Below are 11,805 nucleotides of genomic sequence, written 5' to 3' on the forward strand. Positions count from 1 at the left end.
TTTTGATTCCAGGATAATTTGTATCAGTTTATGAAATGTGGTCTTTCTTTCACTGCAGAAAATCACAAACCCAACCACAACATCTAGGTGTTATTGACTTAAGGCATATATATGCATGTGTTTTTATTTCATCATCGTCATTATTCTAATTTTCCTCTTCCCATCTTCTTTTTCCTCTATTAAATTGCTGACTGTTGAAGGCCCTTGGAATGGAAATAAACTTTCTAGATAATATTTCTTAATAAAACCCATCATTTATTATTGTTTCTCTCTACGAGTAAATGCCAAGCGCCTTCTCTCATTTGTTATAAACCGAGTTTATTGTTTCTTCTCACAAGGCTGGGATAGATTCCTGAATATGATGGCTCTTGTGCCCCATCCTGGCTGTACCCAGCTGTAGGTGTGCTAACAGAGGTCGGGTCTCAGCCATCGACAGTGTGTCACATGTGAAGATGTGGCAAGTCCTTGCTGCCACAGCAGCAGGTGTGGAACACTAAGTGTGGAACAGATTTTTTCAGACTCCTGCATTTACCCATAGCAGTGAGAGACTCCCAACTGCAGCACCTGATCCTGCACCCCTTATCATCGAATCAAGCTGCTGCTCTTGTGTAATCTCAGCTCAGATCCTTCCCCTCCTGTTCACTTCAACAGTTCACCTGAAAGTAGAGGTAGAGATGTTTCCACAAGACACCTGAGCTGTTGTTTACTATATCACTGTTTCAAGGAAAAGCCTTTTCTGTAAAATACACAAAAATAACTAATGACATTAATATAAACATATATTTTAACTACTGTTAAAAGCTGTCACTGGGCTAAAAAAAATCAACCTGGTTCTGCATCCCAAATGCATCATAATTATGTGGTGAATCTCTTTATTACAGGGTGTCAATCAGGCAACGATGTAGCTGTGAGTGAAATCGCTTTGTGTCTCCACTGATATTCCCATCACGGAGCTGCAGGCTTTCGCCTCTCCACAACGCTTCTTGAGGTCTGCGTGCCTGTGCCCAGTGCATCTGATTAAAAAGTGGCTGTAGGAAGGAGAATTGGGCACAGCATCTGTGCTTGGCTTTTAGCAAAGGAAATGGTTCTGCAAAGTGTCTGTCCATCTTTCTGTACCAAAGGGAAACACACAAATACTTGTCCTAATTATGTGTATTGCCAGGAGATGCTCACAGGCGACTGCACTGCAGTCCTCCGACCTGGATGTCCAGGTGGTTCAGGCAGAAGCTAGTCCTGCCTTTGCTAGTCCTGGCAATCACAGAGCCACACAGGCAACCACCCTCACCCACAGCCCTGGGGTTCAGCGAGCGAAGCCGCGGCGGTGCTCCTGGGAAGGTCTGCCCGCACCACTGGCTGCAGCGCACTGCCTGCCCCATGCATGCACTGGGGTTTTGGGACCGTCTCTTCCCGTTCCTCGTGCTGTGACAAATCCACAAATGCGTGGTGGCAGGTACTGTCTGCCCTCGCAGGCACACGGGGGATGGTGGCACTGCGCTGGAGGACTGCCAGACCCTGAGTGCAGCTGGCTGGTGGCAGCGGCACCATGGGGAGATGCCTGAAGGCTCCCGGCATCCCCATGCAAGGTCCAGGAGGGAGGTCAGGGCAGCCTGGGCTAATTCTACAGAGGTGGGTCTCTGGACCTGGGTGGGGTAGATTATTTGTGTTTTGGCCTGGAGGCTTCAGGGTTTGGGCTGCTCTGTCAGTCATTTTGGGAGAAAGCTGCTCAATTTTGTGTCTAAACACAGTAGCAAGCTTCTGCTTTCCATTGGATATCTGTAACCCCATCGATCCTCTCTTTTCTCAGCTGGGAGCAGGAGAACAGATGCCAACACCTGAGCTTCTCAGAGTCAATGGAAGGGTGATGCAGGCATTTCCCCACCTGGCAAAGGGCTTTCATTTTTCTCCTGCTACTGCTATCAGCTGCTGGGATCGAGCCTGCAGCTTTTGCAAGGAGATAAATCCTCGGGGAGAGATACAGCATGCATCCTGTGGGGCTACACAGCAGCAGGGACTATGTGGCTGCAATCCCCCTCCCACCTTTCCTGGCCATTGCTCATTGAGAATAAACCGTCCCTTTGCTTTTCCTCTACTAGACTCACTCCTTCTCCCACTCCCCTGTCCCTCCATTTTTCATCTCCTTTTCCCTGTAACACCACCTTCTCCATGTCTATGCTCTAATATTGGTGGGTTGGGTGGTTTTTTAGCAGAGGTTACAGAAATAATGCCAGGTTTTGCTCTGTGAGCATCCTTCCACAACAAGGGCTGGAGAAATGCATTTCCATGTGTTCTTGCATGAGGACCAGGGATGGTGGCTCAGGCCTGGCAGTGGGGGTGAGCACAGGCTGTGCTCTTGAGGGCAATGTGGGTCCAGTGCGGAGCAGCGAGAGATGGGTTGGGCTTGAGGCAGGAGCCGCCCCTTTTCCTGGGAGTCTCTGGTCCAAAGCTGGCCAAGGTTGGAGTTTGCTCTGTCATCCCACCAAGCTAGAGAGACAGAGTGAATTTTCTTGTACACAGATCTTTTTGGGAAGGACCATAAATCTCACATGCTTGATGGATTATGGGGGTCTGAGGAACCAAGGACGTGATTTTCTTGGTCCAAATTCCCCCTTGCCCCCACCTGTAAGTGGGGTGGTGGCTGCTCTGCTGTCGCTTCCTAACAGGGCCTGTGTTTCAGCAACTCTCAGAGGACACAATAGCAAATCCCTCTGGGAACCGTTTGTGATAAAAAGTGCAATACAAACAGATAATATCATCATACTCCACTATTAACAGGTTTAAATCCCAAGGATGGGTGAAGCTCCTGTGGAGAGCAGAGCTATCTCTCAAACACTTCTGCTGCAATTTAAAAGCCCTCCCTATCCTGGCAAGGCTAATTTCACATCTCTTTTTCTCCAGGGAATATATCTGGTTTTGTCCCTGCTTGAGGCCTGAGCCCTCCGTGCTGATTAGATTCAGCTGGGGGTTTTGGTTATCACTCTCCCTGAGTCCCGATGGAGCGTGACGGAGCGTGCGTCCCACACGCTGACCTGCCTGTGCATCCCTTTGGTGAGGGCAGACCCTGGGGTGGTACCCTGTCTCCTTTCATTGGACCCCGCTCAGTTCCTGGCATGAGTTGTCTTTGCAGGCACCTCACCAGGGAAAAACAGCTCTGGGTTCCCACTCTCCCATCCAGGATTAATCCTGGGCTGTGGCCAAGTGTCACTGTACAAGAAGGACACATTGGATGGTCGCAACAACCCCACTGTAGCAAAATGAGCTGTGAGCCGGGCAGGATGTGCTTGATGAATGGGGTCCCCATGAATATGCCACCTCTGGGGAGGATGGCTGCTGTATGGCTTGTCCTTCTGCCTGCCCCAACTCCCCATCTCCCTCTGCCCTCCTTTCCCCATGGAATTTTCATCCTGAGCCATCAGGATAAAAATTTGAATTAGCACTGCTATCTGGTGTATGCATTGCTGACCTGCCTCCCATCTCCTCTCCCATCATTTTGTGGGTCTCTTCAACCACCTCCTAGTGGGTGATTTAAGCCTCCTCTTTGCAGTGCAATGGATGAGGCCACCTCTAATGCCCGCAGTGGCACAGGGGAGGGATAGCTCATGGGAACACAGGGCTGCGCCACTTGGGGCAGGCACTGAGGGCACAATCATTGCCCATTGTTATTAATTGCTGCCGCTACGGCCCATGTGGGAGAGACTCATGGGTGAGGCAGGAAAGTCAGTAAAAATAAAACAGAAAAGGAAAGAAGCATGAAAGGCAAAACCCCTTTTCCTAATTAAGCCAAATGTTCCACCCTTTCAGTTTGCATTGAGGGATGGAAATTTCTTTCTCAATTTTTTTTTTTTTTGGCTGGAAATGAGGCATTTATATCCAGATGTTGCTGGTGTGGATGGTGTCCTGACTGGGCTTTTTAATTTTGGTGGCTCTTCTGGAAGAGCTACGTTTTTATGCATTAGGTTTGGCTTGTGCTTTGAATGCAGCAAAACCTTGTGCTGGGTATGGAGGGTGGGTGCAGGGATGTCCTCAGCAGGAGGAGTAGAGGTAGTAAGTATTGAGAGGTTGTGCTACAGCTACAGCTGCATAGTGCCTTCGGGAGAGCATCTTCAATCCCTGCCGCTCACTCTCCCACCAACACCAGCTCAACGCATGACTGGGCCCCAGTTCAGATACTACTTAGTTCTGACTGATTTTAAGTCACTGCATTTCCCTTCATCATTTCTTTTGCAGTGGGGGCTTTTCCCCCACTCGGCATCATTTCCCTGCTCATCTCCGGCTCAGACAAGGCAGGAAACGTATTTTCAATGTATTAATTAAAATGTCTTTGCAGCAGAACATCTGCATGGAGAGCGATAGATCACCGAAGTGTGTGTGTGTGTGTGTGTTGCAGGCTTCCAGATAACGCATTGCTTTGCATAATTTATTCCAGCCAGCACAGCAATAATTTTCATAGCCTGTGATCTTCAAGTATGCGATTATCAATCTGTGATGCAGCTTCATGTTACCCAAATGTTAGATTATTGCCAGATAAACCTATAGGAGATGCAGGACGTTTGAATCTCCATCACCTCTGGCCAAATGAGTTGTATGGAATGAGATCAAACACTCTGTTTTCTTAGATCCTACCATGCTGAAATGATGGGTCTTCTCAGGTATTCATCACTGTCAGCTATTTGAGGAGAGGATGGTCTTTGCCAATGATGCTATTCAATTTCCTGATTGTTCATCTCATATCAGTTTAGCTTGAAAGATAATAAGATAAGAAACAGAGACTTCCCAGTCAATAAAAGGAAACCTCAGGGGCTTTTTCCGTCTTGCGTCTGTCATACTTTGTTGATATTTTAGCTGCAGAGCATTTGACAGCTGGCTGTAAAACTTATTTCCTCCTTTGAGAGTATTAAGTGAAGAACATTTAATTTATCCCATGGAGGTTTCCCCAAGTGACCTGTGGAACAGGTTCCTCTCTGGCAGCTGGACCAAAACCAGAGGATTTTGGAGCTTTCTCTACCTGGAGGAGAAAAAAAGTGATTTCATTACCTCTTCCCTTTTGTTTTTCACCATCAATCCAATTCCGTGTTTTCCAGCATTTTTTCTACCTCCCCTGAGGGCCACAAACCACCACTGGCATCTGTGGGGCCAGCCTGGCCCTGCTAGTGGTGACCAGCATCTCCTGAGTGGAGACCTTGGGGCAGGATTCCATTGGGGTCCATCCATCTACAGGCACTGGTGCAACTGGGAATGGCAACTGGGAGTATTTCTTCTTCAACAGGCACATGGTGCTCCCCCTGTGGGGTGGGCAGACACAGAGGGGGGTGCCTGGCTACATCACACTGTATATCCCAGCCCATTTAGTGGGTCAGGACGTTAATGGGCTAATGGTTAATGTCATTAACTAATATCAGATGAAGGCTCCCTTAACTGTGCCAAGGGCAGGTGGCTGTTCAAAGCAGCACAATAATTATGTATAGCCCAGGTAATTATTTTTGTCACATCTTCCTGGCAGAAGAAGACCATTTGTGGGATGGGTTTAGCTACCTTCCACAACACGCCTATGTCTTATTTATCCAGAACAATACACTCAGCATGATTTTTCTGTCTCCTTTTTCCTTTTAACGTCATTTCCAGCCCACACGGCTTTTAATTTGGCGAGGTAAATTGAGATTGGGAGGGGAAGCTGCAGAAATCCTCCAAACTCCCATTCTCTGAGCAAAGTATTCTTCGAGGATCTGATGGCATTGCTGGATAGCAGATCCTTCCTTCCCAAGGGGCTTGTGAGTCTCAGCAGAGACAAATGCTATTTTGGATGGCTGTAGTTCACTGCATGGCCGGGTCTCATTGTGGGATCTGCTCGCAGCTTTGCAGCCTCCCTGGTGACTCCTTCCTTACCTGGGTACATCTGAGTCAGCATCCCTGCATGCTGTTCTATTTTGAATGTCATGTCAATAAAAAGGAAATTACCCCAGTGCTGCCTTCGTAGTCCTGGTGCTGTGGGTTGGTGTGAATGGAGGTGTGTTGCTCCCCACACTCTTATTTCAAGGTTGTGTTCAGCCTGCCTGGAGTCAGATAAAGAAGATGAACGACTCCTGGGATCCCAGCTAAAAGGAGATGCACCACGTGACTCATTCTGAACCCATTTCCAATTCTCTTCCTGAATATGTTCATGTTTTAGATCCTGGATGTTCTGGATCCCTGGTCAGCCTTAAAATAGTGGAGTAAGATGAGATGGTGACATTAATCCCAGATTAGGTGTATTGGATAGCTGAATTCCTATGTGAATTTCCAGTTTGTCCACTACTTTCACCCATCTTGTTTTTCTTCTGCTTTTCAGAGACAGAGAGTTTAAATGGCCACAGCCATGGCCTTAACCAATACTGTCTTGTAGCTTCACCTACACATCTCAGCTCTTCTCTTCTTTCTCCTCAACTCCCTTTGGCCTGAAACACAATTGACCCTTAAATAGCCAGGTGGCCATGCACAGGAACCAGTAACCAGTCTCCACGGTGGCAGTCAGACTATTGCACTGCCATTTGCCCTTGTTGTGGACACCTCAAAAATGCAGCTTGAAGGTCCTGGTGAGGTTTCCCTGTCTGGATTTAGCACATCTCATCTGTTGTATCTGCTGTGGAGTTACACAGCCTTGAAAAACACACTCTATTTTGCATGGGGACAACCTCCAAGACTGTTTAATACATGAGTGCTCACTCAAAGGTGTCCTTTCATTTACTGCTTTCACCATCAGCAATCTATAAAAGTTTAGGGTGCCTTAGGGAATCACTTGTTTTAACATCTTTGCCTCAGTGAGAGCAGCTGCTCCTGGTGCAAACAGATATCTGCCAACCCCCTCCCCACCACGTCATAGCATTGCCCATCCTCTGTCTTGGCTTTCTCCCTCCTCCTTGCTCTTCCTCTGGGTCTACTTGCAAAGTGTTTGCTGTAACTATTGAAATAGATATAGTGGCAGTTTGGGAAGAAGATGATGTTTAAAGCTCTTTAATTTAAAGGATGCTAATTCACTCTGCTCCAGCCTCGGGTGAGTTATCCAGCTATCTGAAAGCCTCCTTTTCTCTGGATGTCAAATGGGAGAATGATTTTCCTCAGTCAATATTTAGAGACTTTGCTGAGCCCATGGCCCACAGGGCAGCCTGCTGAGGATGGTGGGGGAGTAGGGAGCTTGCAGGAGACAGGGACTCTGTGGGGCACCATCCCCATGGAGCTGGGATGCTGCAGCCCTGGCTGGCCCTGAGGTCAGCCCCTTCTCCCACAATCTCTGCCTTTTCTGTCCTGCTTGGGACCACAGCACAGCAGGAACCTGTGGCGGGACTGTGTTCAGCAGCCAAGGATCTGTGTGAAGGCAGTTGCTGGGAATAATAATAAGAAACTTGGCTACAGTTCTCCATCCTGCAGACACTGCTGGCCTCCAGCAGGTTGGGTGCTCTAAGGGCTGTAGCTGACCCATGTGAAAAATTGGCTGGAGACCTCCCTGTAAACCAGGTGCTGCCTGCAAGACAAGCTGGATAAATCGCTCTTCAAGCCGGGAGGGGCAGCTCCAGTGAGAACCCTCAGGGTAATTCCCTGTGTTTAAAAGACGCCCCACCGGCCACCATCCCGAATTATTCCTACCCTGTGCCCAAGCATGCTCCGTTATCTCTCAGGCTGCTCCACATGCCCCTGTGCAATTGCTCTGCAGTCTCCCCCCATGTGATATTGCGGGATATTCCACCGCATTAGCAAGTTGAACTTGTTTTCACTGCCCAGTGTCTCTCGATGTAATATTTCACTGTCTCGCTGGCTATTATCCTGGCGGCACAAAGTCCCATTGAAATTCATGGTGCAAGTCGCCCATTTGTTTCCTTTGAGCTTTGCAGGTTGTTCTATGCAGCTTTATGCATATCATTTTTGCTATGCAAAGTGAGGGTAATGACTTTACCTGCTCTCTTTCAAAGCACTGAACAATGCCTGTCCCCATGCTATAGACTGATTTTGGAGTATTTGTTCTAGGGTTTGGGAGGGATGAATCAGAGCTCTTAGGGAATGTGCAATCTGATGCTGTGTAAATAAAAAGAAAGTCATGCTGCATCTACATGTCTCTGAGGCAGGTGTGTGCTCCCTGTCAACTTTTCTTGCTGGTGATCAGCTTCAGGGATGGCTTTGGCAAATCCGAGTAGCTTCATCTCAGTGACTGCCCTGGAATAGCATTGTTTGGTTTGCCCAGGTCAACCGACAAGCCTTGAACCAGCTCTGCCTTTTGAGGGACAGTTGAGGTCACTCATGAGTGACAAGGTGAGGGTTCTTGAGCAGAGTCACTGGAGATGTCCTCAGGTGGATGCCAGGAGCGTAGGAGAACTGAAGGCACAGCAACAAAGGAAGAAAGACTGTGAAGACCTTCAGACCCAGGCTGAATTACCTCCATCACCATTCCAAAGGAGACTAAACCCTGGGTACCAGCAGCATGCCTTTAATGTCTTAAAGGAGGCCCCCAAGTCAGTGGGCGCTTGTAAAAATGGGGGTCATTATGTCTGTCCTTGGGTCTGTGCAGTGCCAAGAAGGGCAGAGACAAGTTTCTTCTCTTCATCCACTGATGTTTGGAGGTGGCTAAGCATGCAGGGTGGATTTTGGACATTGACCTGGGACACATGGTTTAAAACGCATGTTTTATTGGGCCGTGACCCAAATTGCAACTTGAAGATTTGGTGGCAGACTCCTTGGTTTGAAAGCACCTGCAAGCTGAGAGTTATTCATCAAAGAGACTTGTGAATAACACCAAACAAATGCACTGGAGAATTTCTCATTCTCTTCATGGACAATGTGTGTGTGAGAGGGGAAGAAAAAAAATCTTTAAAGAAATTACTCATCGTGAATTATTCACTCTGTTTACTTGCTTGGAGGACCTCCGGCAGAAGGCACTATGTGATCTGCACTATGTGAGGGTATCTAGAGGGGCCAAAAGAAACCATCGACAATGGGATGGGTCACCTGGGGCCTTTGTGAAGGACACACAAACTTTGCTGGACTGACGTCATAGCCATAGGATCCCTTATGCTCCATAGGGATGCAGACATGATAGGGAGAGAGTGAAGTGATCAGCATCAATGAAGGGCAATAGGAGCAAATCAAGCCTATTTTCAAACTATGGTGGTCAATGCAAACAGCACATGTTGTAGGGAAGTGTATCTGCTTTGAGAGGTGGTTGAGCGGTTGAGTGTCTGCATGACAACTCCACCATCTTCATGGACATCACCTTAGCTGCCAGGCCCAGCAAGTAAAGGTAGATCTAGAGACTAAACCAGGCCTGGATGTCTCCACCACCTCCAGGTGAGAGGCTTTAAGCAGAGCAATTCATGATGCACAACCACTCTGCACTTGGGCTGTGGGCAGCCCAACCCCTGTCCTCACCACTGATATCTTTTGCTGACATAGAACTGACTTCTTCAGAGTTTCAAAGACAAAAATGAAAAAGAAAATCAAAACAAATGGGAATCTATAAAAATGCATCCAAGCTGCCAAGTCTACAGCAGATATGATTTGCAATGGATGAGGTATTAGCACCCTGAAAAATTGGAGTAATAATGTGCAGTAATATTTGTCATCACCAAGGCTGAGTATGTTAAACAAAAATGTTGTGAAATGCAGCTTCTGCCTGAGCCAGGTAACTCTTTCCCAGATGTAAATATCGCAGTTGTTTTCCAAACATTCTTTAAATACCATAAGGCCTTAGTCCACTTACAGCACTAACAGCCCGTAAAATGTCATTTTTTGTTTTCTAATTAGTCTGATGATTTTTAGATAGGATTTGACAACAACAGCAAAGGAGGATCTAAGGCTGCAAAAAATTATCCCTCGGATGTCGAATCACCCACAGCTGAGCTGGAGCACCGCTGGGAGCGGCACAACAGCATCCCCTTGTGCTGCTGGATGGTGACTCGGTGGTGGGGCAGATCTGCTCACCCTCCAAGCTGGGGGACACCAGCCAGTCTCGGGGGGATGTGAAGGGGGGGATCATGCCCTTCCTGCAAGGATAGTTCTCCCTTTTTGCTGGCGAGAGCTCCCTGTCATGGCCCATTTTGTGCGTGGCGGCGGCAGGACTGAGGAGCTGCAGGCAGAGCCCTCGCGGGAGCCCCAGGTGGAGTGAGGCTGGTTGAACTTTTGCCTTCTGTGCATGGTGGGTCGTTGCTGTTATGGGTGCCAGTGAGGGAGTTCAAGCACTTGTGATTTTTACAATACTTGCAGCCATTGCTTTTGGGAGGAGAGGAATAGGAAAACTGATCAAAGGACCCCCAACCTCCACCCCTCACTCCACATGGGGTCCCAGGAAGGTGGGGGCATCTGACTCTTCCCCTAGGCTCTGTGCAGAGGCAGCCACAAGGCTGTCATGTTGCCACCTTTCCCTCCGGACTCCCCTATTTCAGGGAGTGCTTTCCTCTCTTGGAGGACACCAGCTTGTCACAATCACTGCGACACAAAGAGAATCCAGAGCCAAGCCCTGCTGCTGTGGGCATTGAAGGGGGCTCAACTCAGTCCCTGCCCTGAGCAAGGCCAGGGGGATGTTGCTCACTCAAGGTCACACTGGTTTCAGAGCCATTGATGTCCTTACCTAACTTAACACCTCTTGGTTCTGCACAGACAAATGGAGCACTGCCCAGCCAATGCTCTGTCCCTTGGCCAGCATTTCCCTTCCAGGTGATGCTACAAAAGGCAGCAGAAGAGCTCTTGTTCCTGTACCACCTCCACATCGCTGGGAGAAGCAGCCAATGTTTTATTAACCACCTCTCCCTCCTCTACCACTTGTTAAACTGGGTTAGGACTGCTCGAACCTGCTGTGTCAGGCGTCTTCTGCTGGTTGAGGGGAGGAGCCCGCAGAGGCTCTCCTGACCTGAGACACCTTTCTCACAGCACTCCTCCTGCCGTCTCACGTAAATAGATCAGTCATCCCAGCAACGCTATGTCTTCTTTTACTCCTTCCTGTCTTTAATAATATTATCAATGTCTGGTTTAGATTTTTTTCTAAATATAGGGCCAAAGGCTGGGCTGGCGTCACTTCCTCCCAGAAGAACTGGAACAGCTTGCTCAGAAGTACTTACTTCTTTTATTAATTTATCTTGGTTTGCAAAGTTGTTTGATTGTCCCAAGACTTTCCACCACCCCCGTTGACCTGGCAGCTGGTAGGAACAATGCAGCTTTAAAGCCTGTCCTGGATATGGATCCATGGGGGCGAGGCTCAAGGTTTTTTGGGGGGGGCTGACTCTCCCAAAGCAGCCCTGGGGAGTTGGGTGCTGTGTGCCAGTGGGCAGCAAATTTACAAAGAGCATTTTGCAAACCTGCCCTCTCCTCCTGATGATCTCCATGGGTGAAGACCTGCAATGCAGTGCAGTGCTGGTGGCAACCCTGTCCCCTCTGGGCGATTCTTCTTCCAGCTGCCAGGGGCCAGCTCCAGGGCTGGCATGAACCCACAGTGTTTCTGGCTGCCCCAGGGACTGTGTGGCACTGAGGAGGGGACTGCATCCTGGGACACCCTGCTCCCAGCACCAGGAGGGTCCTGGCAGTGTCCTTTCCCTGCCCAGCTCATTGACACCAGTCCTGGGCTTGAGAGACTTCTCCAGCAGAGGCAGAGGAGGGATGAGCGACCTCTTATCTCCAGCCTCCCCAGGAAGATGTATTTGACCCCAGAGCAGCCCTTGTGGCGGCACCCTGCCTATTTCGTGTCACTGCCTGTGCATTTATTAGTCCAAAGCAATTTCAAGGGGAACCCTTTGAGTTCAGGGCATCCCATGGGACATGGGACAAATGGGATATCCCTGCTCCAGGGAGGGAGGG

This window comes from Athene cunicularia (assembly GCF_003259725.1).
Source record: "Athene cunicularia isolate RWA chromosome 14 unlocalized genomic scaffold, athCun1 chr14_part1, whole genome shotgun sequence".
NCBI lineage: Eukaryota > Metazoa > Chordata > Aves > Strigiformes > Strigidae > Athene > Athene cunicularia.